Source organism: Talpa occidentalis, unplaced genomic scaffold (assembly GCF_014898055.3).
Source record: "Talpa occidentalis isolate TD23 unplaced genomic scaffold, MPIMG_talOcc4v2.1 talOcc4.4, whole genome shotgun sequence".
Taxonomy (NCBI): Eukaryota; Metazoa; Chordata; class Mammalia; order Eulipotyphla; family Talpidae; genus Talpa; species Talpa occidentalis.
The window spans coordinates 50,820,714-50,847,442 of NW_023604295.1; the positions used below are offsets into that span (position 1 = coordinate 50,820,714).

At 35.8% G+C, this 26,729-nt stretch overlaps 1 protein-coding gene across 30 annotated transcripts in view; it reads left to right on the plus strand.

Moving 5' to 3' along the window:
• The window catches only part of ZBTB20 (zinc finger and BTB domain containing 20), a 775,686-nt gene that overhangs the window by 307,760 nt on the left and 441,197 nt on the right, over positions 1-26,729 (plus strand). The window contains exon 7 of one of the 30 annotated variants that reach the window (XR_008553870.1): positions 21,551-21,789. The exons of 28 other annotated variants lie outside the window; for them this stretch is intronic. The gene's annotated coding sequence lies outside the window, so the exon portion shown is untranslated. Of the gene's footprint in view, positions 1-16,380; positions 16,419-21,550; positions 21,790-26,729 lie in introns of those variants that run through there. One more of the 30 variants, XR_008553871.1, reaches the window with a different exon arrangement.

Below are 26,729 nucleotides of genomic sequence, written 5' to 3' on the forward strand. Positions count from 1 at the left end.
AGGGGCAAAGGAGAAGAAAAGAGCATCTTTTCTCCCATATAAAAGGAGAGTGTAGAAGAGTGCAAGAGGAGAGTAGGTAGAATGAGGAAAAATATGTATATTGACATCTCAATCCTTTCTTTATAGCTTGGAACTTGCAGCGAACTGGCTGTCCTCTCCTTCCTTTTAGCCGTTGCTGACTTACAGTGAATAATTTAAAGGGAAACTCTATTTAGAATATGCTCACAGAATGGCCCATATCAAAACAACCGCAAACAACAAGGACTGGAGAGGGTGTGGAAAAAAAGAAGCCCTATTACACTGTTGGTAGGAATGTAGACTGGTCCAGTCCTTATGGAAAGAAGTGTGGAGATTCCTCAAAAGATTGAAAATGGAGGGCCTCCCTAGTGGCACAAGGGGTTAAGCACCGCACTATGAAGCAATCCACAGCCTCTGCAGCACGACTTCGATCACCGGCTGGCCAGGGAGTTACCCACATGGTGAGGCAGACCTCTCCTGTCTTGCCCACTGCTCCCCTCAGCAGTGTATATCAGTCAATCTGCCTGTTCTGTTCCCTACTCTGTCTCTGGTGGATCCTCTCATCCCCTACATTTCTGGCCTGTACCCCAGCTCTTGTATGCATAAATAAATAAATCTTTTAAAAAAAGATTGAAAATGGAGATGACCTAGCAATTCCACTCCTAGGTATCTATCCAGAGAGGACTAAAACATATGGCATATCTTATAATGAAGAGGTTTCACCTCAAGTTTTAGTAAAGTTAGTTTTTAGTTTTTACTGAAAAGTTTTAGTAAAATTTAGTTTCACTAAAATCAAGTTTTAGTGAAATTTGTACTGAGAATTTTTTTTCTTTGTAGGCTTTTCTTAGGGTGTAATGTTTGGGTCATTTTTAATGTTCAAGCAGCTGTTCAGGTTTGGCGGAGTGATTGGGGAAAGAGCAATGTGGGATAGATGGAACATTATCTAATTGCTGGTAATGGATTAGTGTAACTCAAACAGAACACTTCAGATATGAATACCTAAGAGAATAAGATAGGTCAATGGATATGTTCAATTCATGCTTTTATATATAAAATAAATGTTTATGCGGATGATGAATTACCTCAAGTTCCACTTACCATCCTCAGTAAGTATAAGTGTTTAAATGAAATGAAACCATGTACAAGAAACTCCATATTTCCAAAAAATTTTATGTATCTCATCCCCCTCTAAATATTTACCTATTTACCTTATTCTTTTCTTGTCACATCCTCACATGATTTTCATGGTTTATGTTCTAGTTTAGATTCTGTAAATTCTTAGAATCTAGATGTTAATTAGCCTTATAATTGACAACTTCCCTACTCTTAATTCTCAAAGGCTATTTAATTCCCCCCAGGTTGAGTGGTTCTTGGTTCTTATGTAAATTAGTTTCCAATTCTAAATTTCTTTGCCCTTCATCTCTGTGTGCTCTAGACTTTGCCTTTTATATTTACCTTTACTTGTTTATTTGTCACTCCCTCTAAAACAGAATTTTGTCTTCTAACTAAGAAGTTCCTAATCCTGCTTGCATGTTAAAATCACCTACAAAGTTAAAAAAGTGTCTTTGCCTCACCCCAGTCATTCTACTTTAATTGATCAGGAGTGTTGTCTGGCTTCGTGCTGTTACCTTGTCCTAGGTAGCATTTATGTGAGATACCTGAAACAAATAGGAAATAAACTCTTATTTCATCTTAAAATTTTCAGTATAGTTCAATCAAACTTAACATGGCATGCTCTTTTTTTTTAAGATTGATTTATTTATGCATACAAGAGCTGGGGTACAGGATTCACCAGAGACAGAGTGGGGAACAGAACAGGCAAACTAACCAAAATACATTGCTGATGGGAGCAGTGGGCAAGACAGGAGAGGTCCGCTTCGACATGTGGGTTGCTCCCTGGCAGGCCAGAGATCAAACTCGTGCTGTAGAGGCTTCGGATTGCTTCATAATGTGGTGCTTAACCCCTTGTGCCACCAGGGAGGCCCCATGGCATGCCCTTTTACATAGGAAAATCATTTTTCCAAATCATGACTACCTTTCTAATCAGACAATAGAAACATTTTAACATTATGCATAATATAGCTCTATGCGTCACCACATAAAAATGTATATGATACATGCACAAACACACACATTAAGCTACTGACCAAATTTGGACAAATATTAATGACCAGAATTGCTATCACCATATGAATTAATTAGAATTGATGCATAGCTGACCAAATTTTAAAAGTCCTCTCCATTTATTATAAATGAAATGTTCTACATTGCCAAGGGGTATTGAAATATGCGTTGAGTCTGACTGGGCATATGGATAGAAGGGTACTGTCGGATGACAACGATATCAAGATAAATACGCAGTTTATATTCAAAGATGAAAACAACCAAAGCACACATTTACAGATGAATAGGTAAATGAAATGTCACGTACAATGGAATAGCATTCAGCCTTAAAAAGGAATGAAATTCTGACACATTCTAAATCATGGATGAACCTTGAAGATATTATGTTAACTGAAATAGGTCAGATACTAAAGGATAGTTATAAAAAAGGATCCATTTATATGAGGTACCTAGTACAGTCAAATTTGCAGAGTACAGAGTTTCATTTTGGAATTTTAAAAATTTCTGAAGATGGATGGTGGTGATGGTCCCATGCCAGTGTAGCTGTATTTAATGTAACTGAATTGTATATGTAAAGTTGGTTAAAATAGTAAATTTTCAGCCTCTGCAGGGCAGTTTGATCCCCGGCCACCGGCAAGGGTCTCACACACACACACACACAAAAAGTAAATTTTATGTTTTGTGTATTTCCCCTTATTATAAAAAGAAATGTACATTTGAAAACTTTTTATAAATATGAGTGAAAATCAACTACCGTTACAGACTTCAGAGATACAATTAAATAGAATAATCTGTTCACAGAATCATTAGAGTTTTATGAAACATAACAATGTATTAGTTTAAGTAATAGTCGTTATCTAGCTGTTGAGGCCTTTCATACATATGAAATTCAAGCACCGGTATTATCCTTGATCCACAGGCAGTAATGACTATAATAAACTACAGAGATAAAATTTTAAATAAAAAAAGATTATTATTAAGTGCTTGTAACTGTATTAGAATTCTCATTTTGGTCAAGTGATAGCAGAGACAAAACTGCAGATCTAGGGAAGAATTGTCATTTACTCACATTCTCATTTTTGCAGCATGATTTGTTCATCCTTCCTTACAACAGCTCCATGAATTAAAACAGAAAAGCATGTACTTGCAAAATACAAACGTGCATAGATAATTTATCGTATTGGTGGGAGAACTTAAGACACAGCACTTCAATGACTATCACACAGCACACCTGCCCTGAGTCCTACACGTGCAATGAGACTCTCTTGTTCTGTCATCCTGTGTGTCCTGACATTTTCACCATATGTAGAACTACTTGAATTGATCACATTTCTTCCAATGATGGGGTAGAGAGTCAGTGGCCAATTTTGTTTCTCTTTTTTAATAATCATATTTAATTGTATTCTCTGTGATAGTGAAGTGTTGTATTTTTGTTTATTTTTTTCTATGCTATTCACATAAAACATTGTTTGCTGGTTTATTGATGCTCTTCATCTACTACTTAGACCACAAAGCCATGTTGCTGAACTAGATGAAAATCCAGTAAGATAAATGCCCTATGTATTAGATCATTTAGTATTTTATCCTGTTAGCCCTCTAGCCTGTGGCAGCTCCAGTATCTACACTTTTTCATGGCAGGAAAAAAAAGAGACAGCTTTATTCCTCCCTAAGAAATGAAGGAGGGGATGTGTTTACTATTTTAGTAAATCTAAAATTTTGGTTTTGTAAAGCAGACCCACTGTGCAGTGAAAATATTTAAGAAAATATATGTCAGAGGGTATAGGGGATAGTGTGGGGGTGGAGAACAACTACAACAACAACAACAACAACAACAAAAAACCAACTCAAATGTTTACTTATTGAAATAAGAATTAATGTTACCTATAATTGCTTCCTCTGTGACTCCTGTATTATGTTTGTTCAATTTACTGATGCAAACAAGTTTTCACTTTCTCAGCCCTGTAAATATATCTCACAAAAAAAGAACATTTTTTTTTCCCCTGGTTCATGCACCATCACCATCTTCTTCCTGAGGTTACTGTTATTTATAATAAAAGATGAATACCCTAACAGGAAATTATAAAAAACACTAAAGTTGAAAAAATGCTGCCATGTTTAGTCTTCAATTAAGATAATAAAATTTACTTGTGTTTGATGCCTATATGGCTAAAAAGGTAGTTCAAAAGGCAAGATTTTGAATAGCAAAACAAATATGTAAGGCTCACATGTGACACTCTACTCTGTGGATAAACAAGACCAAAGCAGAAAAAAAATTCAAGGTCAATAAAAAGCACTAGCAGTTGTATTTGGCCAAATATAAGTCTGTTTTGCTTCTGGAGTGAGATAAAATATATAAATTACTTACAGAATATATTCCTATAACATGTAGAACTTCACCTAATTTAGAATGTATCACATTGTAATTACTAATTTAGATGTCTGAATCTACTTGATCACTATGATGTCCACTGTACTCTGATTATTTTAGAAGCTTCATAGTAGATTGAAAGAATAAATGGATGATTGAATTATCTTGTTCTTCATTCGTAGGAGCATTTCACTTAAATTTTATTTTCAGTTTCTGTATTTCAACTATTTATTAAAGTAATGTTGTATTATAATATCATATAGGTTTCAGATGTGCATCATTATAAACAACAACTGTATATAATATGTTGTGTTCACCACTAAAAATCTAATTTCATCCTTCACCATAAAACTGACCCCTTTTTCCTGATTTTCCCACCTTCTTTCCCCCTTTCCTTCTGGTAACCACTAATTTGGTCTTGTAGCCTGAAAGTTTATTTTTGTTTTAGTTAATTTGTTTTTTTTTTTATTTATATACTACATGTGAATAAAATCATGTGGCATTTGTCTTTCTCTAATTTATGTCACTAAGCATAATACCCTGTGGGTCCAATGCATGAATTTTCTAAGGGACATCATTATTATCATCATTTTATTTATTGAATTGATTTCCATTGCAGGGACATATTGATCAATTAATAGCCAACTTTTCATATACATTAGTAACTTTGAGTTGTATTCTTTTATCGAATTTACTTTCAGAAGTTTGCTATGGTTTATCCGTTTGATCATTTTTAGCCCACATTGCACTTAATTCCATTGCCTTGCAAAGTGATACAAAGTAGATTTTCAAATAAATGAATTAAAAAAAAGAAATTAATGGCTAAAGAACCTCACAAACTTATCATATGTGACTTCAAAATTAGTTTATGCTCACTAAGAGCATTTACCCGTAGGACTCAGATCAGAGAGCCCATGCCAGTACTGTAAAGACCAGTCACTTCTTCTTCAACACTTCCCTCCACTGGGTGGTAGTGCCTGTTAGAGTCTTAGCTCTCTTTGCCATCTGCTAACTAGCCTCCCCCATTATTGTAGCTGTTCTTAATGAACTCATTAAATCATTCACTCTGTGACTATTTTACTGAGCAACTATTAAACTAAAAGCAATAAAATAATTTTTGTCCTCAAGTAGATCCCTGTATAATAGGGATATATAAATATATATATAAACAGATAATTCCATAATGAAAAGATAATTACTTTGTGTTATGCTCACGATACTGATGCTATCAATCATGTAAGGTTCTGATGCTGTCAGATCACCTCCACTTTTCTCTTGAGCATTCTCTCATGTTCCCCCATAATATCAGAAAATAAATGTATCTTGCTAAGTATCTCCTGCTCCCTATTTTTCACCCTTGCCTTTTAAGGGTCACTCCTTGGTTGCTTTAAGCTAGAATCAAGTGCAACTATAGTTTATTCTTTTTGAGAGGATAACAATCTGTTGTCCTGTTTCAAACGAATCTATGCAAGCCAGAACGTTTTTTTCCCTATTATTTCATTATTTCTATTGAGGTGGAATATTGGCATGAATTGGACAACAAATCAAAAGACAGAATACTTAAATCGGTCTCATCAATGAGAATACTTCACCTTATGACAATTTTTAATGGGTTTATAACATATTAGTAGTAATAACTAACATTTATTAAGAATTACTATGTGCCAATTCCTGTCCTAAGAGATTTATATGTAAACTTGTATTATTTTATCTTCCCTAAAGGTTTTTCAAATAGTCACTATTATTATCCTAATTTTACTGGTGAGAAAAGCGAGTACAGAATGAAATAAACTTGTCTTAGGTCAAGTAGGTGGCAAAGCCAAGAATCAACCCCAGGGAGTGTGTCTCCAGAGCCTGCACTTCAACATACTTGCATACCCCTTGCATGTTTCCAAATTAAAATTTATCTTTACATAACTAAAATGTATTTACATTTTCTATATTTTTTAAAGATTTATTTATTTATTTATACAAGAACTGGGGTACAGGCCAGAGGTGCGGGAGGGTGAGAGGATTCACCAGAGACAGAGCAGGGAGCAGAACAGGCAGGCAGACCGAAAACACTGCTGAAGGGAGTAGCAGGTGAGACAGGATAGGTCTGCCGCGCCCTGTGGGTATCTCTCTGGCTGGCCGGGAATCGAACCGCACTGCAGAGGCTGCACACAGCTTCACAGCGCTGTGCTCAACCCACTGCGCCACCGGGGAGGCCCCACATTGCCTATATTTTTGCAAGATAATATTTACTTTAAAATAGATTTTTACATTGGTCATTGTGTTTCCCTTCAATCTTCATGTGCTAAGGAAATGAAAGGAGGTATGCATTTAAAGGAAATTAAATGAGTGGGCATTTATGTTAAAAAAACAGAATATTTTAAGTCATAGTATTCCCTAAAGGTAAATCTGTCTGAAAGTATTTATATGTTGATAATCTAAACAATTCTTTTAAAAATGGATGCTTCTATCTTTGTATTTTTTCCCATTTTATTGCACTTTGTTTTATTGTGTTTCATAGATATTGAATTTTTTGTTTTAGATTTTTTCAAGGTACCATTGGCATATATCATTGTGTTTTAAAGGTGTCAGATCTCCCCCTTCAGGTATTGTTGCTATACCCTACCCTACCCATCACCAACTTATGCACAGTCCATCCCCTTGGGCTCTTGTGCTCCCTTCCCACTTTGTTGTTGCTCCTCCCTCTTCCCCTCTCTGCTGAAGTTCTATAGTCAAATTTCTAGGGTTTGTTTAAACCAGCCTTCAGCAAAACCTGGATGTATGTTATAGAATGTGTGTCTGCTTAATGGTACACTACAGTGAAAAAGTCCTTCTCTTTTGTTTTTCCCCTCTCCTTCACCAATTTCCACTGTTAAGTTTTTTTCCTACTTCACAAAATGTTGCGGCCATATTATCACAATGCATATCTCAAAGTATACTTTATTAAACTACTCACATATGGTTTCTTCATCTTTAGATGAGGAATTAGATTCAGTGGTCTTACATATGGAAAAATTTTATCCTCTGTTTAATGAAGATTCCATTTTATTCAGATAAAAATATAGACAATAATCTGTAACCAAGATATATCATGACATCATTGATGCAGAATATCTTTATCCAAAATTTTCATTCTGGTTTTCTTCATTATGAATTTTTTTAATTGACAAGATTTTTTTCAAAGAAATAAAATTACATGTTTTTGTATGTAATTTGCCTTTGTAGAAGTGGTTATATAAACCTACTCACTTTGAAGTGGGTAGTGCATAACAAAAGGGCATTTATTGACAAATGCATACAAAGTAACTAATAATCAGGGACTTGGATTAATTCAAATATCTGAAGCATGATGACTAAAAGAGACAAGGTCTTCTTCAGTTAAAAGACATCTTGTATCTTTTATCTTACATCCTCCAAATGTTCCCCTTGACCCTTGGTTTTTAAAGCTCCAGTCATCTCACTAGTTCCCCATCACAGCAAACTATATCACACTAAACTTATCCTCCTATATTTGTTATGACACATTATATTTGTTATGGCACAGTACACACGATTAGCTATTAGGGTCATAATCTATGCTAAAGGAGTTAAAGTACATTAGTGTTAAGATTTTTAAAATTTCCTTCATGTTTGATCTCTTCAGGACTCCATGTCTTATTACAAAATTTTCAAAGTTAAATGGACCAATGCCGACTCATCCTAACCACTTGTTCTTCTGTGCCTTGAGTTATATGTCAACTAATTACTCCTTCAGAACATAGTGAATACTGTAGAACTAGGAGGAGATACTTAAAAGAAAACATATGTGAGGGTGATAAATGGGGATATAAATAATTGCATCCTGAGTTGTTGGAAGGGTTAGTAAATGACTAAAGAGTAACTTTAATTACGTGGTATTATGAAAACCTATACCAAATTCAAAGCAAAAAATACATAATCTGTCCTTCCAAAGATAATGTGTACTTAGTATTAAGGCAAATAAAACAAGGAGACATGGGGAGTATGGAGGTGGAGTTTGTATTGACTGCTCTTTACTCTGGGTAGTGAAAGGGAGAAGTCCCAGGAACCTAAACTGCCTTAGATTAGGATGCAACTGGTAGTGGTGTGAAATGGAAAAGGCAAAGCACTGAGATATTCATTATTCATGCTTCCTCAAGTGTGGCTATATGTAACTAACTACTGATTTCATTAGCCTACCGAAAGTTTGAATGCTTTGAGATATGTCATTCAGTTCAATAATTATATCAATCATCAGTTTACCATTACTTTATTTTGTTTAAAAATAGTGTTCTGTTTTTAAACCTATTGTCAAATGAATGCTCATTGGCAATGATATGAAAATAGCAAAAAATAAATGACCATCTTTTACATATACTGTAATTGAAGTGATAGCTTCAAATGAGAATTCAAACTCTGTTTTCTCTTCAAAGGTACTAGAGAATAGAGGAAGCATTTCTTCTTGATTTTCTCAGTTCTCATTTGCTGATTCATCTAGAATTTGTTTAGTTTCTCCAAAACTTATTTCTTTGTATCAAGTGTAGGTACACTGACCTCATGCTGATTAAGAAAACTGATGGTTTGGTTATTGGAAAGACCAATAGCTAAAAGGAATCATGAGAATTCAGGAGTTTCCTTGTTCTTTTTAATTATGCAGCTACTATAGATTTTTACTAATGAGTCAGATAAATGGTAAGCTGTGTGATCTGGATATATTATAAGTCATTTTGCTGTTGGATATTTCTAGACTCAAGTTGTTTTAATATATATGTTAAGGCATTCTTGGATTTAGGTACCAAATTATCTTCGGGTTACTCTTTAAAAATAGATTTCCCTGGACCTTCCTAATGGCGGAAGAGGTTAAGACGCAACCTATGAAGCTATCCACAGCCACTGCAGCACGAGTTCGTTCCCCAGCCAGGGAGCTACCCACATGGCACAGCAGACCTCTCCTGACTTGCCCGCTGCTTCCCTCAGCAGTGTACTTTTGTCAGTCTGCCTGTTCTGTTCCCCACTCTGTCTCTGGTGAATTCTCTCACCCCCCACACCTCTGGGCTGTACCCCAGTTCTTGTATGAATAAATAAATTATAAAAAATAGATTGTCCTTTGAACAGCTAACAGTAAATTACCTCATGTGCAGACAGAAGATCTTCAATTTTATAGCATAGTGTATATGTGTGTGGGTGTGTGTGAAATGTAATATATACATGTCAAATCAATTGTTCATTATATTGACGATTTAGTAAAACAATATGATGTATTTGTACTACTTCATAAAATATGAAAGCTAGTAATAGAAAATTGGAGCTTTTATATCCATATGCCATATGGATAAATTCATGTATTGTCTTCGCCCTATTTATTTTCATGCTCAACTTTCTGTAGGTCACAAGTGCCCTTTGGAGCCCTAGCACTTCCACAAAGACTTTTTACTTAAAGTCTTGCCACCCTGTTTTCCACTCCTCTATTAATATGAGACTTTGATGATTTCAGGAATGTGCAGAATAATGAGGTCTTGAAACAGCTATATTTGTTTCCCATGACTGCTCTTAATAAATTATTACAAATTCAGGGACTTAAAACAAAGGAAATTTATTCTCTCACTGTTCTGGAGGCCATTTACCCCAAATCACTGAGCTATAATGAAGGTGTTGGCAAGTCTGTATTTCTTCTGGAGGGTCTAAAGGAAAATGTGTTTCCTTGTCTTTTTCAGCTTCTAGTGACTGCCAACACTTCTTGGCTTATGGCTGCATCCATGGTCATGATCACAGGAGTACTAGCAAGCTCCACAGCAGACACAAAGTTTACTCCAGACTAAAGAGCTGTGTTCATAGTGACTTGTCCTTTTGTATCTTTGTGAAATTTCCCTCTTTTTTTAAAAAAAGATTTATTTATTTATGCATACAAGAACTGGGGTACAAGCCAGAAGTGTGGAAGTGGGAGGGGGTGAGAGAATTCACCAGAGACAGAATGGGAAACAGAACAGGCAGATTGACTGAAATACACTGCTGAGGGGAGCAGCAGGAGGGACAGGAGAGGTCTGCTGCACCATGTGGGTTAGCTCCCTGGCTGTCTGGGGATCGAACTCGTGCTGCAGTGGCTGTGGATAGCTTCAAAGTGCTGCAACTTAACCCCTTGCACCACCAGGGAGGTCCCTAAAATCTCCCTTTTACAAAGATATATTTGATTGCATTTAGGGTCCATCTAGATAATTCAAGGTAATCTCCTCATCAGAAATGCTAATTTAAATAAAATTATAAATGTCCCTTTTACCATATAACATTCACAGGTTCTAGGGATCAGGATGTGGATATAATTTGGGGGGGCCATCGTTCAACCTAGTATAACATCTTTATCTGTACACCTACAAACCATGGCCTGCCTTGTCATCCCTTCTCATTTCTACTGGCACCCTGAGACAGAACATGAAAATTCTCGAGGTATCCAAAGACTTCTCTTTACTCTCTACTTGTTATACTTTAGATGGACAATTGGACAAGGAGCACGACAGATTCAAGCATTAAGACTACATACGACTGGATAAAGCTAGTTTCATGATCTGCAGATTTGTATATTTTCTTTGCTCTGGTTCACATAATTTCCATCTTAATTCTAAGGTCACTTGCCTGAAAAGACCCCATCTGCCTTCTTCAGTATTTCTTTCCTCCATCATTGTGCCTAAGGCAGGGACAACTCAACAGCTCAATCAAATGTCAACTCCCTGTCAGCTCACTGTATGCAGTAACAGTAGGTCTTGAGTGTTTATTCTTATACTACATAATAAAGAAGGACATTGCAGAAAGGTGGCTGTGGGGAAAACATCTGGAAGAAATAAATTTCCTAGGATCAAAGGGCTCCGTGTGCAGCCCAGAGGGTCCTCAGGGTGCTCCTCAGAGCAAACAAACAATTCTCTTGATGAGTCAGTGTATTTTTTTTTTCTGCCAAAGCCCACATGTGTTGCAAGATTTCAAGGAAAAGGGGTGGAGTAAGGAGAAAGAGGAAAATTAAAGTAGGCAACTAAAGTGATTTTTTAAAAAATATTAATATGAATAAAAGAAATCTCAACACGATTACAATCCTCTATTCTTACTATCCTCAACATTGTATCACTTACATTGCCACAGAGTAAATTAGTATAACAGAAAATATTTTTTAAAACACACACACACACACACACACACACACACACAAGCAGCTGGGCAAAGAAAGGACTTTAGGAAGGAATACACCACTTGGAAACAACATATATTTTTGTTCTAACACATGAAAATAGGCAAAGAAGGGTGATGCCTAAGACTATGTCCCAAATGCTAGCCGCTGGCATTTTCTGAAGAGAAAAAAAGTTACTTATGAATCAGTACAGCCATGCTTTGTTCTGCATGAGTGTTTTAATAGAGCCAGTGTAATATAAGGATCAGGTGGGCTCATGGGAATGGAACAAAAGGTTTTGTAAAATTAAAGCAAAATAATTATAGCTCTAGGTGCAAAGCGAGCATACTCTAGCAGTTGATAGGAAGGACCTGCTCAGGATGGAGAAGGGAGGGGGCCTGCTGGAAGTTTTTTTTTTTTTTTTTTTATTCACTAACAAAGGCTTTTAATAGGTAACAGTTGTAAAGCGTCTTTGAAAGTAATTAATGCACCCACACAAAAATTTATTAAAATGAAAATTTAAGGAATTGTCTAAAATGAATTAATTAACAAAAAAAGAACATCATGCCTTTCTTATTTTTTAAAGAGGGAGAGAAGGTTAAGCAAAGCAGATTTTTGTGAGATTGCATTTTAAAATGTTCTTGGTTTATTTAGTATCTGAATAGCCCTAAAAAAGAGAGTTGGCGGGATTTATTATTATCTACCCCCTTTTAAAATACTAAATTAGAACAGATATAAAATGGGGATTAATTTGCTGTGCATGAGCTTCAAAGCCCCTCAAAATTATGATATCTCCTGGTAAAATGACCAAAGTTTTGAATCAGTTTTCAGAGAGCTGTAGGAAGCAGAATGTGTGTTTTAAAAGAAGAGGCAGGTGTTTCTTCTCACATGGTCATCTTGGTTCCACAAGTGCTTTTTTGTCAGGCTGCTGGGACTCCCCATCCAGTGTGGACTCATGGAATAATAAAGGAAAATGGCAAAGGGTGATGTGATTTCTACTTTAGTGTATTTTCTGTTTCTACAGAAAAAAAAAAATTACTGCATTCATCCTTTCTATCCTAGAATTTTTAATGACTGTATTTGTTTTTTCTCCTATTTTCTTTTGTATTATTTCATACTGTGACATAATTATAAAGTCGAATATGTACAACCTGCTGGGAATAGTCCCTTTCCTGTTAGAATCAGTTCTAGTTGACTACAAAAGTATAAGTTTTCAGCATGCTGTGGTTACTACCTCAAAAAGTTTTAGGTTCTGAACTGGAATACATATTCAAAGATCAATTTCTCAAAACCTACCAAGCTAAAATAGTCATCAAAATTTTTTGCCTCTCTTCCAATATTTTTTGATATGTTTAGGTCAATATCTCACTGTGTAAACAATATGAGTAAGAATGGAAATTAATTTTGGAAGGTATACTTGAAAAATAGTTCTGGTGATAGCATATAAAATATGTAATTGTAGTTTTGAAAGTAATTTCCTTTAAATGTGTGGTTATAAGACAAGTTGTGTAGTGTGAAAAACACATCCTAATTTCATATGATCTGTGAATTTGGGTATAAATTTGCTTGGATTTTCTTTGTCTTTTCATTATCTCTTAAATAGCTATTGTCATCATGTTTTTATAATCCTTTGAAATAGTGTGAGATTTTCTTTTTCTTTTTCAACACAGTGGGTTTAGTTGGTAGGGCAATGTATATAGCATTAGTAGTCCAGTATTCTTGTTTATGAGGAAAGGCATATTTGTGAAATTACTTAGTAAGGACATCCTGCACTGAAATTTATACACTCCTCATAATCTTTGTCCTTTATTCCTCTGTTATTTCACAGGAAAATCAGGGGGAAAAGTATAAGGAGAATTTTCTTTGTTCATAATGATGATTTCTGTTCCAACTCTTTACAGTATATTTTTAAACTATTATTTCTATCCACTTTGAACTGAGATGGTATATTGCTGTATGTTACAAACACAGCAGCTTATAACACCATAAATTTATTATCTCACAGTTCTGCCAAGTCACTCAGATGACCTCTTTCTTCACTGAAGACTTTGGGAAGAATGCACTTCAGAGGTCACTCGGTTCCTTGTGGTTGTAGGGTTAAGATCTCCATATCTTTGCTGACTGTTTTCTGGAAGCCATCCTTGACTTCTTATACATGGCACCTGTATCTCAGTACCAAAAAGAATGTCTTAGATCATCATTCTTGGTATCTCTATGCCTTCCCCTTCTACCGCTCTTTTCCAAATTTCAGTCAGAAAAAAAAATTCTCAATTTTTAGTATAATTACATTGGGTCCACCTGGGAAATCTAGGATACCCTCCCTACTTTAAGCTCCATAACCTTAATTGTATCTGCAAAATCCCTTTTATAGGTACATAATATTTTTCCATGTACTAGAGATTCTCGTCTTAGAGAATGGGTGTTTCAGAGTACAATTATTTTGTCTACCACAGATGATTCTAGAAGAATGGATCTCCTCCATTATATAATTCTTGAATATTCTGAGAAGTCTTTTTTTTTTTGGCTCTAAATGTAGGAGAAAACACTTAATAAGAGTATTTACATAGTCTATTTGTTGGTTTCTTCTTAAAAACTTAAGCTTATATGTGTGAAAATATATATATATACACATGTATATACACGTGTGTGTGTGTGTGTGTGTATATATATATATATATTTATATAAAACCAAGTTGACCATTAAGGCTTTAATGAGACTTGCAATTTTCTGGTTTATAGTATGTTTTATTGTTCAACACTCTTTTATTCTCCACAAAGCATGTTAGAACCATATTTGTAACCCAGTTGGGAAAGGGAAGTAAACCAAGATAGAGTGAATCAGAAATGGGATTACTAAAATATTAGAGGTGATTCACATGGTGGGGTAAGATAAATACTTTTATAACTTGCCCAGGAAATAGAAAAATCACAAATATTTCAATGGTGTATAAGAGAGTGTGATCTGGTAAATGATATAGCAAATGATAACAGCAGATAGTAAAATTAGATAGATGGCAGCATTTTGATTCAGGGATTAGCAAAATGAGCTAAGTAAGGAGACAGAAGTAGGAACTCAATTGAATTGTGTCTCAAGTTATAGCTGAAATTAAAGAGGAAGGTTCTAGCACCCCAACGGGGGAAAATGGAGCAAAAATACATCTTTTCATAGGTTGAGGAAAGATCCAAGAAAAACAAGTCAAAAAGGAGAAAAGGGAGAGTAACTGGGGAAAATTTAATCTCTGTGCTTCACAATTATGCTCAAAGTGGGTTCCAATGTCTGGGATATAAGGGTTCCTTTAGAGACTAAGAAAGAAATAACAGATATATCCACTGGATGATAATTTGTGTTATGAAATTTCCTTAAAGAGCAAAGTAGCTCAGCCCCAAAATTTAACATCTTATTTGTTTTAAAGTAATACTATACCTCTCAGAGGAAAAAAAAAAGTTGGAAGTAGGATTTTTCAGCTAAAAGACTAATTTGCCAAGGGAAAATGGAGTAAATAAGAACAAATTATAAACTTTTCTTCTTATTAAATTTGTTTATTTATTTTGTTACTTTTTTGGGATAGTATTTGATTTCTCCTCTCAGGTATAGTCCCTGTAGTTCTCCTACCACCCATGATCCATCACCACATTCCTTTGTACTTTTCCCTCCCCAGGTTTGACCCCTCTTTCTCTGTCCCTGCACTATGACTCAGATTTATTTATTTATTTATTTATTTATTTATTTATTTTAAAGATTGATTGATTGATTGATTGATTGATTGATTGATTGATTTATTTATTTATACATGCACTGGGTACAGTCAGAAGCACGGGAGGGTGAGAGAATTCACCAGAGCCAGAGCGGGGAGCAGAGCAGGCAGAAGGACCGAAGTACACTGCTGAGGGGAGCAGCGGGCGGCAGGAGAGGTCTGCGCGCCATGCGGGACCCTCCTCCAGTGGCCGGGGAGCAGCCAGGGATCGAACTGGCGCTGCAGAGACTGTGGGCAGCTTCGCAATCCTGCGCTCAACTGCTGCGCCACCGGGGAGGCCCTGACTCAGATTTAGAAATGAGTTTTTACTTCTAATTAAAAATATTTGATTTAAATATAAATTAAAAACTATCAGGAAGAATAAAGTTAGATATATGTGTATCTATAATTTTCATTAAAATATCTTCTATTATGTTGTTCATATATTTACATTGGTTTAATTTGTGAATTGTCACTTGTGCCTTTAATAAATGCAATTTTAGTAGTAAAGAGTACAAGCTTATCTTGACAATATTGTTTTTCCAATCAGATGAATAAACACATATTAGTTGCAATAACATATGCATGTACATACACATATATAAGTACCCATATGTAGAGTATCCATAACATATGCAGTATACATTTAAATGTATCCATGTTCACTTCTAAAATGCTTCATATACCTTCTGTTAGACTAAATGCCATGCACAAAATCCTGATGGGGAAACAAATGTCATGGATATGAACTCGCTTGCAGATAAACGGCATTACCTTTATTTGCAAAGTAAGATAAATAGGTGTCTAAATAAGTTATGTGTAATGAATAATTTTAAGTGCGGTATCAGATAGCAGAAAAATTGCTGGGTAAGTACCAAAATTCCTGAGTTCTAGTCTTTGTTTTGCCACCTGTTCAATATGTGATTTAAATATGTCAATCACTTTTAGCCTCAGTATCCTCACTTACAAAATAAAAATCTCTCCCATTTACTTTACAGAGTGAATATTCAAATGAAATCAGCTAAAGATACCTTAAAGCATTCAAAGATTATGAAATGCTATGAAAAATAGCGTTTTAAACAAATATAAGTAATTCTTTCTACAGTTAAGACATGAACTGTGTCCTAGATTGTATGTGTACTTGAGTTAAAATATTAAAATTAATATATTATTCTTTGTTGCTATTTTCATATCTATTGCCAAATCTCCATGTCTGATGAGATGCTACTCACAATAATAAATAGTGTTAGTTTCCTGTACCATTGTATATGTTAGAGCTAATGCCCAAAATCAGACTGTATGAGATTTTAGTATACTATAAAGGCATTTAGCAAGGATGTATGTAATTTAATTAAAAACATGCAACACTGTTATAAAGTTATATATCTTTCTGTGTATTTTCTTCATTTTTGTTAATTAAAGAATTCATTAAAGTAATAGTTTTCCTTGTTCTGAGTTCAAAAAATCAATGAGAAAAATCAGAATCTTAATAATTGATATGGAGACAAAGACCCTTTTTGTGTTGCTTTTGTGTTAACTCATTGGTTCATTTGTTTTATATCCCATTTCCATTTCTCCAAGTTTCTGTCCCTATCTATTTATTCTGACTTGGTCCATATTCTTTTTGTTTTTAAACCTTATTTATTTATTTATTTATTTATTTGTTTGTTTGTTTGTTTGTTTGTTTATTTTATATGATTCTTAAATCATTTTTCATTTTTTGCACAATGTATGCATTTTCATTTTGGTTATATTCCCCATACAATTGCACCCCTCCCCTTATTTTGACCCTAGTCCTTCCTTCCCCCCCCCCCCCCTGTTGTGTGTCTTTGGTTTATAGTTGCTTGTTGATTTTGATTTTTACTTTGTATTAATTCATCTTTTTCCTGGTCCCTTGTTTAGGTTTTCTAAATTCCTGCTATGAGTGAGACCATCTGGTATTTTTCTTTTTCTTTCTGATTTATTTTGCTGAGCATGATCCCTTCAAATGCAAATCAAAACTACCATGAGATACCATCTTACACCAGTGAGAATGGCACATATTAAAAAAAAAAAAACTAGCAACAACAAATGTTGGCAAGGTTGTGGAGAAAAAGGAACTCTCCTGCATTGCTGGGGGGAGTGCAAACTGGCCCAACCGCTATGGAGAGCTGTGTGGAGATTTCTTGACCTACTAAACATAGAGCTTCCATATGATCCATCAATTCCACTTCTAGGTATTTACCCAAAGGACACAGAAACATAAATTCCAAAGGGCACCTGCACCCCTATGTTTATAGCAGCACTATTTACAATAGCTAAGCTATGGAAACAACCCAATTGGTCCATATTCTTTTTTTTTTTAAAGATTTATTTTTATTTATTTATACAAGCATTGGGTACAATCAGAAGCGCGGGAGGGTGAGAGAATTCACTAGAGCCAGAGCAGGGAGCAGAGCAGGCAGAAGGACCGAAATACACTGCTGAGGGGAGCAGCTGGCGGCAGGAGAGGTCTGCGCGCCATGTGGGACCCTCCTCCGGTGGCCAGGGAGCAGCCGGGGATCGAACCAGCGTTGCAGAGGCCACGGGCAGCTTCGCAACCCAGCGCTCAACCGCTGCGCCACCGGGGAGGCCCTTGGTCCATATTCTTAACACAGTGGTTCTTTGCATTAAGCCAGTGCATGGTTATAGAGTGCAGGGATCAGTTTAGAGTTTATATGAGCCCTTTGAAAATATATGTCGAAATATGTGTGTGCGTGTATGTATGTATGCATATGATTTAAAACAATTGGACATGCTGAATGAGAGATACTGGTACCTAAAAGAGCATTGTTTAGGGGTGAAATTTTCATCCCCACTCCTTTTCAGTTATCCCAGTTGCTTCCCAAACTTATGGGTTGGGATTTGTGTGGTAGGGAAGGAAGGTTAGAGGGCCAACTAGTGGGAAGATGTGAAAGTAATTTACAGTGACTTTCTCATCATCATGCTTTCTTGTTTCAGTTATGCTTTTTCTCAACATTCGTTCCTTCCTTCCTAACTTCCTTTTCCTTTTTATTTTCAATTACTTCTCTTATTATTCTGAGTAAGCCCCACTAAAGCTTTTTAATGTGATAGCAGTATCTCATTTGTATTTCTCTTCTCTTTTACCTTCCCATTAATGAGAGTTTGTTAATTTTACCAACATCACAGTTTTGAGAGGCTCCTTCCTTACCCACTAGCGGTAGAAACATTATGTAGCAATCAGCTCTATAGCAGAAATCACTTTGAAATCAGTAGAAAGAAAAAGCAATACCCAGATAGGAAGTATCTATAACCTTCCTGTTTAACATTTTCCCTACCTACTTAAGCATCGTAATTTAACTCAAAATTTTCTCCCCGTGAATAAATAAAACAATTAAATTGATTTGTGAATTGTTTAATATAGGAAATAGATTAATTTATGCAGTGATTCTATTTATTAGTAAGATTGTGCTATTTTAGAGATGTGGACAGAGTCATCACCAAGTTCTATGAAGAATAGGAAGAGAACTCAGATTGTAGTTTTGACCATCGCACACAACAATTTTCTATTACCATGAGGAGGAAATAGGTCTCTTTGTTTCTTTTCATTTTATACAAGCATCTTTTTATATTATTATTATTTTTTTAAGGTAAAGAGTTTTGGGAAAGGTAAGAGTAGATTGTGCTATTATGGATTTCTGTTGGCAGTTGAAAATGTTGCTCAGCAGAGTTTTCCTTGTACCCTATTCTTACAGGATTTGAATTTTCCAGTTGGATTCTCTTGGCTGTCAAAAAGTCAAGTTGATTTTTCTTTTCCCAGATTAAGTTGATAATTGGTTGAATAAAATGTTAAGAACAATTAGCAGAGGTAGAATTTTAAAGCTATTTAACACAACAAGCAAGCTTTTGGGGCCTATTTTTCCCTCTCCCTTTTTTTTTTTTTTTTTTTTTTTTTTTGTAACTTCGTCAGAGAACACTTTGTATAAAGTTATAGCTTCCTATTTCATGAAGTATTTTTTCTTGACCTACCTGTCCTAACTGCTTAGTTTACACTCAAAAAAAAGTTTCTGTTCCACTATTGAATCCTTTTAAAGGCAAATCAAGGTACAATCTTTTTCACACAATAGCCTGCAGAACATTAGTTTTAAACAGAGCTTAATTCTTGCCCTGGCTGTTTTAACTCTTACTCTGAATACAGGAGTGTCTTTATTTCCTTGTGGTCTGCAAGACTTTTTTTAAAAAATTATCTCCATGCCCATTTTAGAGGTAATCTCTCTCAATGATAGCGAGCCTTTTCATATTCCCTTTGCCTTTGTCTCCATTCCTTCCTTTTTCCTCTTGCTTTGCCTCAATCTTTTACTTTCCTCCAGCATTCTTCATACTTAGAATCTGTAGGCTTCTCATTAGCCTCTTAGTTTTGACCTAGACTCAGATCCTATATCCTAATAGTTCTTTTCTAAATAGGCAGCATCATCTCTACCAATAACTTTTCTTGGTAACCATTGTACCCTTTTTAGTCCTTGTATTTCACATAAATAACTAAAAATAAACTCATTTTTCTGCCTTGCTAATCAAAATGCTTTTTAGGGTTCAGGAACTCTTTCCTTGATATTTTCTGTAGCGTATATGTTACTTTGTCTTTTTTTGGTAAAGGTGCCAAATCTCACTTCAATAGGAAAAAATAAAAGTTGTATGTGTCATGTAAATTAGTCATCTCAGTGCCACTCAAACATTATGCATATTGATGATCCTTTTTCTGAAGGGAATCTTAATTTTCTCGACTTATTAAAATGTTCTAAACATGACTTAATCTTTAAATAATGATTCCCTGATTATCATTATTGTTTTAATTTCTTAGGGCTGCTATGACAAAGTACCACTAACTGAGTGTCTTAACAGTGGACATGCTTTGTGTCAGTGGTGTGGTGGCTAGAACAAGATTAAGGTGTCAGCAGGATTCCGTCCCCCTGAGGATTGTGAGAGGAAATCTATTCCAGGTCTTTCACCTAATTTCTAATGGTTTGCTAACAATCTTTGGCATTCTTTGGTTTGTAGAAATAGCTCTTCATCTTTGTATAGTGTTCTCCCTATACAGATAACACAGTGTTATCTGTGTCCAAATTTCTCCTTTTTTATAAGGACATCAGTCCTATAGGGTTAGGGGCCCACTCTACTCCAGTGTGACCTTATTTTAACTAATTATATTTGCGATGACCCTATTTCCAAATAAGGTCAAATTCTGAGATCCTGGAGGTTAGAACAGCAACATGAATTTTGAGGGCAGATCATTAATATAACAAACATGAATACTTTTTTTGTATGTGTGTGAATGAACTCTACTACATTGATTTCTGCAGGTCTCAATTATATACATATTTTCAAGTTGTGAATAGTTCTCAGCCCTGGTATTTTATCCTTCTCCTAACCCTCCTGACACCTCTTCATGTAAAATACAAAGTGATCATTTCTTACATTTTATCATTGTGCTTTCTTCTGGAAGTGTCCCATCTTTCCACCTTCTGGAAGTGTCCCATGGAGACTCCAGATAACTGATGTTAACATGTATTAAGGAAGACTATATTGATTCCCACTTAAAATCTTGCTGATGAGTTAAGATGAGTTTGGTCAATAATAAATACTTTATGACATCTTTTATTAGTTTTTCAGGGGTTCTAGTTTCTCTTTTCTGGATTCTTGGCTATCATAAATCAAGATGGGTTTTTAAGTAAGAATGCTGGATATCTTAAATATTAAAATACTATTTTCTCATGACAGGTATGAAAACTAAAGAAAAATATCTGATGAAAGTATCAGAAATTGAATTCTGTTATCTACTAGTTAATTTCCCAAGAATTTACCCATTGGTATAGCAATTTTCTTTGGGTTCCTAGTAAGCATAAAATATGAGTAGAGAGGAATTTTGTTTCATTTATACAATGTCTGTCACACTGAGATCATTCAGTAAATATAATACTTGCACAAAATTGTGTTGAAATCAAATTCTGTGAGTGGATAAGGAAATGTGCATGTTCAGTTTTTAGCAGGTAGTCTTCCTAGGCAATAGGGGGGCCTGAACCCTAGGTGCTGACTACCAGGAGTGGCCATGTGGTTTGGGGGCACCAGGCTAATGAGCCACCTACGTGGTTCTAATTTTGGCAGCCATATTTGATTTAGTTCTTTGATCTTTAGGGCAGCTGCTGTCACACTGGTGCCTTTGTGGTTTTGCCTCTACCTTTGGTCATTACTCCCACCTGGCACTAGGGGACAAAAACATGAAAGGTAAGAGGGATCTGTGAGGGGGTACTTCAGGAACTTAGGAAAGCTACTCAAACAGCTGTGGCTCTGAAAACACATGTATAACATTTCTGCCAGCCCAGTAGTGTGTGCATCTTATTTTATATATCATTCAACAGGCTGCTAAAAATCCCTTTCCCTGATTCTGCTTTTTCATTACTGTGGTCTTGGCTCCACCATAAAATGCAGCCAGTCACACAAATAAAAGGCAGTGTTGTTCCTTTTTGATAAACTTTCCTCATATATATCTGAATATGGTTAGGAACATTTACTTCATCTCATTCATGCCTTGAAATTTAAAATAAATTCCTCTAATATATTTTAGATTAGTGGCTTAATTATATTTGTTATAATTTTTACATCGTATGAATTTTTCATTGCAAAGTTTTAATAAATAATGCAGTAGTCCCTCCATTCCAGTAAATTATTTTATGAAAATGTAAACACCACTATACCCATTTTATAGATGCCAAAGCAGAGTCATTGTGGTGGTAAATTTATCCTTTGATAACATACAGGGCATTAGTGTCATTCTACCAATTTGATACTGATACTATCATTCTGACACTGAGATTTAGGCTTTAGTATATGTGCTACGAGATGATCAAAATATTTGCTCTGCATTATCTTAATAATATCATTTAGGTATCATAGATAAGAAGATTGAAAACAGACATAGGGGGATATTAAATGACTTGTAACAACTCACATAGCAAGGTCGCAGAAAAGCTGATAAGATCTTAGTCTCCTTTACTCTGAACTAGCCAGGACTAGTTTTCTGACAAGAAACATTTTTCTCCTTCGGGGAAACCCAATTTTCACATTTGTGAAGGTTGAAAACTTTCACTGAGAGAACAATGCCTCAGGGGATAAGAAACTTTTGAGAAAGTTTAGGGTTTTTAAGCTCAAGCTAGTTTATACCCAAATATATGGATCACTACTTAACAGTTTCTGAATATTAGAATTCTAAAATTATTTAGAGAGAAATCAAAATTGAAACTGGAAACTTCCTTCAGTATCTAGCTATTCCTTTGCAAAACATTTAGATATTAGGTATTTACTTATGTATATAAATTTGAAAATTATGCATGTGGAATTTATTTGGGAGAAGGTTATGAAAAAAGTATCTACTTTCAAAATTTTCTCTAATGACTTATACTTGTCATAATTTTCAAACCAAAGATGAAATTTCCATATATAAGACAGTTATAATGTAAGCAAGAACCCAACCAGGCCAGAAATTTTATCAAATCATTGATACCAGTTCAGATATCCTATGGTTAAATACATGAAGTAGTCTACCATACATTCTGCCAATTAAGATTTTTACTTCAGAAATAAACAGATTGTAGAAAACTTTGGCTGCCCAGGAGATCTCACTTTAGGTTAATGTGACTCAGCAGTCCCTCTGCTCATTAACTCATTTTCCAATTTCCGCATAGAAACCTGATTTCAGCCAGGAGTTATAGAATGAGAACCAATAATGGAGGGTACAGATGGTCCCTTAACCCCAAAGAAATCCCCAAGGGAAAAACTTTAAATATTCTTAGAAGCAAACGAGAATCTCTGGGAAGCCCCTTCAATGACTCCTCCAGAAGGAAATACTCTGTTTCACCTGGAACTGGCTTTACTCACCATCAGTAAATGTTATCGTGTACAAAAGTTGCTCCCTACTTTAAAAATGGCTGGACTTAATAAAGTTCAAGAGAGAATCAAGTATGTAGAAAAGGTATCGAAGTACCTGGGGCTGGAGAATGCTGGTAGTTAGCAGTGAAGTTAGCAACTTTGGAGAAGGGTCTGATTGTACTGAGTGGTGGCTTCCCTAGAAAGGCCCAAATAAGCTTTTCCATCTCTATCAAATAAAATGTAATATTGTACTAATCACTTGGAAAAGTAAAAGTTTATTCTATTATTAACTGTTAAGTTCCTATGTCTAGCTCTGTTTTGTCTTTTTTGTTTTCTTTAACATCATCACTTAAGCTATATTATTAACACCCTTAAAGGAAAATCTACCAGATTACCAAGTCCAATTTTTTTTATTTACATTTATTGTTTAAGGCAGTCTTGGATAACATATGTGCCTTTTGGTCCAGAAATAGTAAATGTTAGTTTTATGTGATAAGCTTTAACTCTGAATACTTCAAAGACCATATATTATACTCTTTCTGGGCTAGTTTCTATGCTAAGTACCTCAGGTACATTATCGCCTTTAATTTTTACAACAAACTATTTTAGAGATAACAAAACTGAGCTGTAGATAATCTAATTAATTTGACCTAGGACATGCAGCTAGTAAGTGGCCACTCTAAGATTCAAACCTTAAGTCTTTCAATGCAAGGGCCTCCCCGGTGGCGCAGCGGTTGAGCACTGGGTTGCAAAGCTGCCGGCGACCTCTGCGGCGCCGGTTCGATCCCAGGCTGCTCCTCGGCCACCGGAGGAGGGTCCCACATGGCGCGCAGACCTCTCCTGCCGCCCGCTGCTCCCCTCAGCAGTGTACTTCGGTCTTTCTGCCTGCTCTGCTCCCCGCTCTGGCTCTGGCGAATTCTCTCACCCTCCCGCGCTTCTGACTGTACCCAGTGCATGTATAAACAAAACGAACGAACAAACAAACAAATAAATAAATAAAAACATGCCTCTAAAAAAAAAAAAAAATTTCTAAAAAAAAAAAAAAAAAAGTCTTTCAATGCAAAGTCTTCATCCCCTTTTTAAACCATTTATTCTGCATCTGAAATTGTAGAAGATGCTGAATTATCTTCCAAGAGTTTATGCAGTTTCTGTATGGGCTGGAGGGCTGGGGAGCTGCCATAATGTGTAGTTCTGTGCTGTTGGTTTTTTCGCCTACATGTATGCCCAACTCAAGCTGGTTGCCACATCTTCTCTCAGCACAGCTTACTATTAGTCTGTTGATACCATAAATACTATTTTCCAGTCTTGTTTTTTTTTAAAGATTTATTTATTTATGCATACAAGAACTGGGGTATAGGCCAGAGGTGCTGGGGGGGTGAGAGGATTCACCAGAGACAGAGTGGGAAACAGAACAGGCAGATCTACTAAAATACACTGCTGAGGGGAGCAGCAGGCAAGGCAGGAGAGGTCTGCTGTGCCATGTGGGTAGCTCCATGGCTTGGGATCGAACTTGTGCTGCAGTGCCTGCAGATAGCTTCATAGTACTGCAACTTAACCTCTTGCGCCACCAAGGAGGCCCCCTATTTTCCAGTCTTATTTTGTGAGACATCACTCTTATTAGATATAGGAATTTAACAATTCATAAATTGAACTCAAAGCCATTTTAGGGGCCTCAGTGGTGGCCTAGGGGCTGTCACCACCATGGTCTCAGTTGGATCCCTGGCCAGGGAGCTAACTCACATGGCACAGCAGACCTCTCCTGTCTCACCCACTGCTCTCTTCATCAGTTTATTTCAGTCAATCCGCCTGTTCTGCACTCCACTCTGTCTCTGGTGAATCCTCCCACCCCCAGCACCTCTGACCTACTCCCCAGTCCTTCTACGCAAGAATAAAAATAGGGCCTCCTCGGTGGCGCAGCTGTTGAGCGCTGGGCTGCAAAGCTGCCCGCAGCCTCTGCAGTGCTGGTTCGATCCCCGGCCGCCAGCGAGGGTCCCACATGGCACGACAGATCTCTCCTGCCGCCTACTGCTCCCCTCAGCAGTGCATTTCGTCCATCTGTCTGTTCTGTTCCCCACTCTGGCTCTGGTGAATTCTCTCACCCTCCCGCGCTTCTGACTGTACCCAGTGCTTGTATAAATAAATAAACAAATCTTTTAAAAAAAAAAAAAAACACTATAATTTTCCTGGATTAAAAAATAACATAAACATTATGTGTACCAAAAGTAATAGAACTGATTTCTGGTAAGCATTAGTGTAACTGGTCACATATTTAGAATGAAGACACATAGTACGTATTCAGATTCAACCTTTGTGAATTTCATTATCTATTTATTAAATGGGAATGATATTAGAACCTATCTCATACCATTGTGAGGATTAAGTGAGGTAATATGTATAAAGTCTGTATATCAATTTCTAGGCTATAGTAAGCACTCAATGATGGTAAATATTACTATATATGAATGTTGCAGAAATAAAAATTCAGCAATTACTGTTAAGTGCTTGATACTTAGCAGAAGCTCAATACATATAGATTCAATGGATTAATAAAATATGTCAGTTTTTCATATTAGCTCAGTGTTACTGATGTATGGTAAATACACTAGTATGGCTGAGGTCTCACAACTGTTGAATTTAATATAAAACAAAATGTTCTATGTCATTAAGAACTATATGCAATTTACAGGAGAATTTACTGACTCTGCGAGCTTCTTTTGGAGGAATGAAGTTTCTTTTCCTCAACGTTTTCACCTTAGTACCCTATAGTGTGTGTTCTCTGACTAGTTATACATGTGACTACTAAACAGATATAGACTTTCCCCTTCCTTTAACATGCAGATATGATTTACATTATGGTACAATGAAAACAGAAGTTATACAAATATACACATAGTAAAAGAAGATAAATGGGCTGGAAAAAACAAAAAGGCAGTGTATGTCATGAATGCTTGCTATTTGCCTAAGATAACTGAAACACACTAAAAGTAGGAAAGGTATATTTTGTCACTATTTGTACCAACTCTAGAGAATCTGTGTAGTTTTCTGTTAATGTCAGGACATTAGAGTTTTGGAGAGTTTTTTCTTAAGAAACTTATTTTTAAATCCCAAAATGTTTACTATTATTATCTGAAATTATCATACATCAAGCCTCAGAGCTTCTAATGTAAACTAATTTAATAAGAGTCTCAGAAAGGGCTTAAAAGTTTCCTTCTCCCTAGAATGTTCTTCCTACCACTGATATTCCTAGTCTACCTTTAGAAATAACCGATGCATCATTTCTAGGAAGCCTACCTCATACTTTTATGCATTTGATGCCATTGCTTTTCCTATATTGTGTTGCAGTTTCCTCTTAGAAGTGCATTTTCTTTTCTAGCACCTAATGACTAAATTGTGAGCTTCTTGAAGATAAGGATTATGCTTTATTTATCTCTGAATACCCAGTATTATT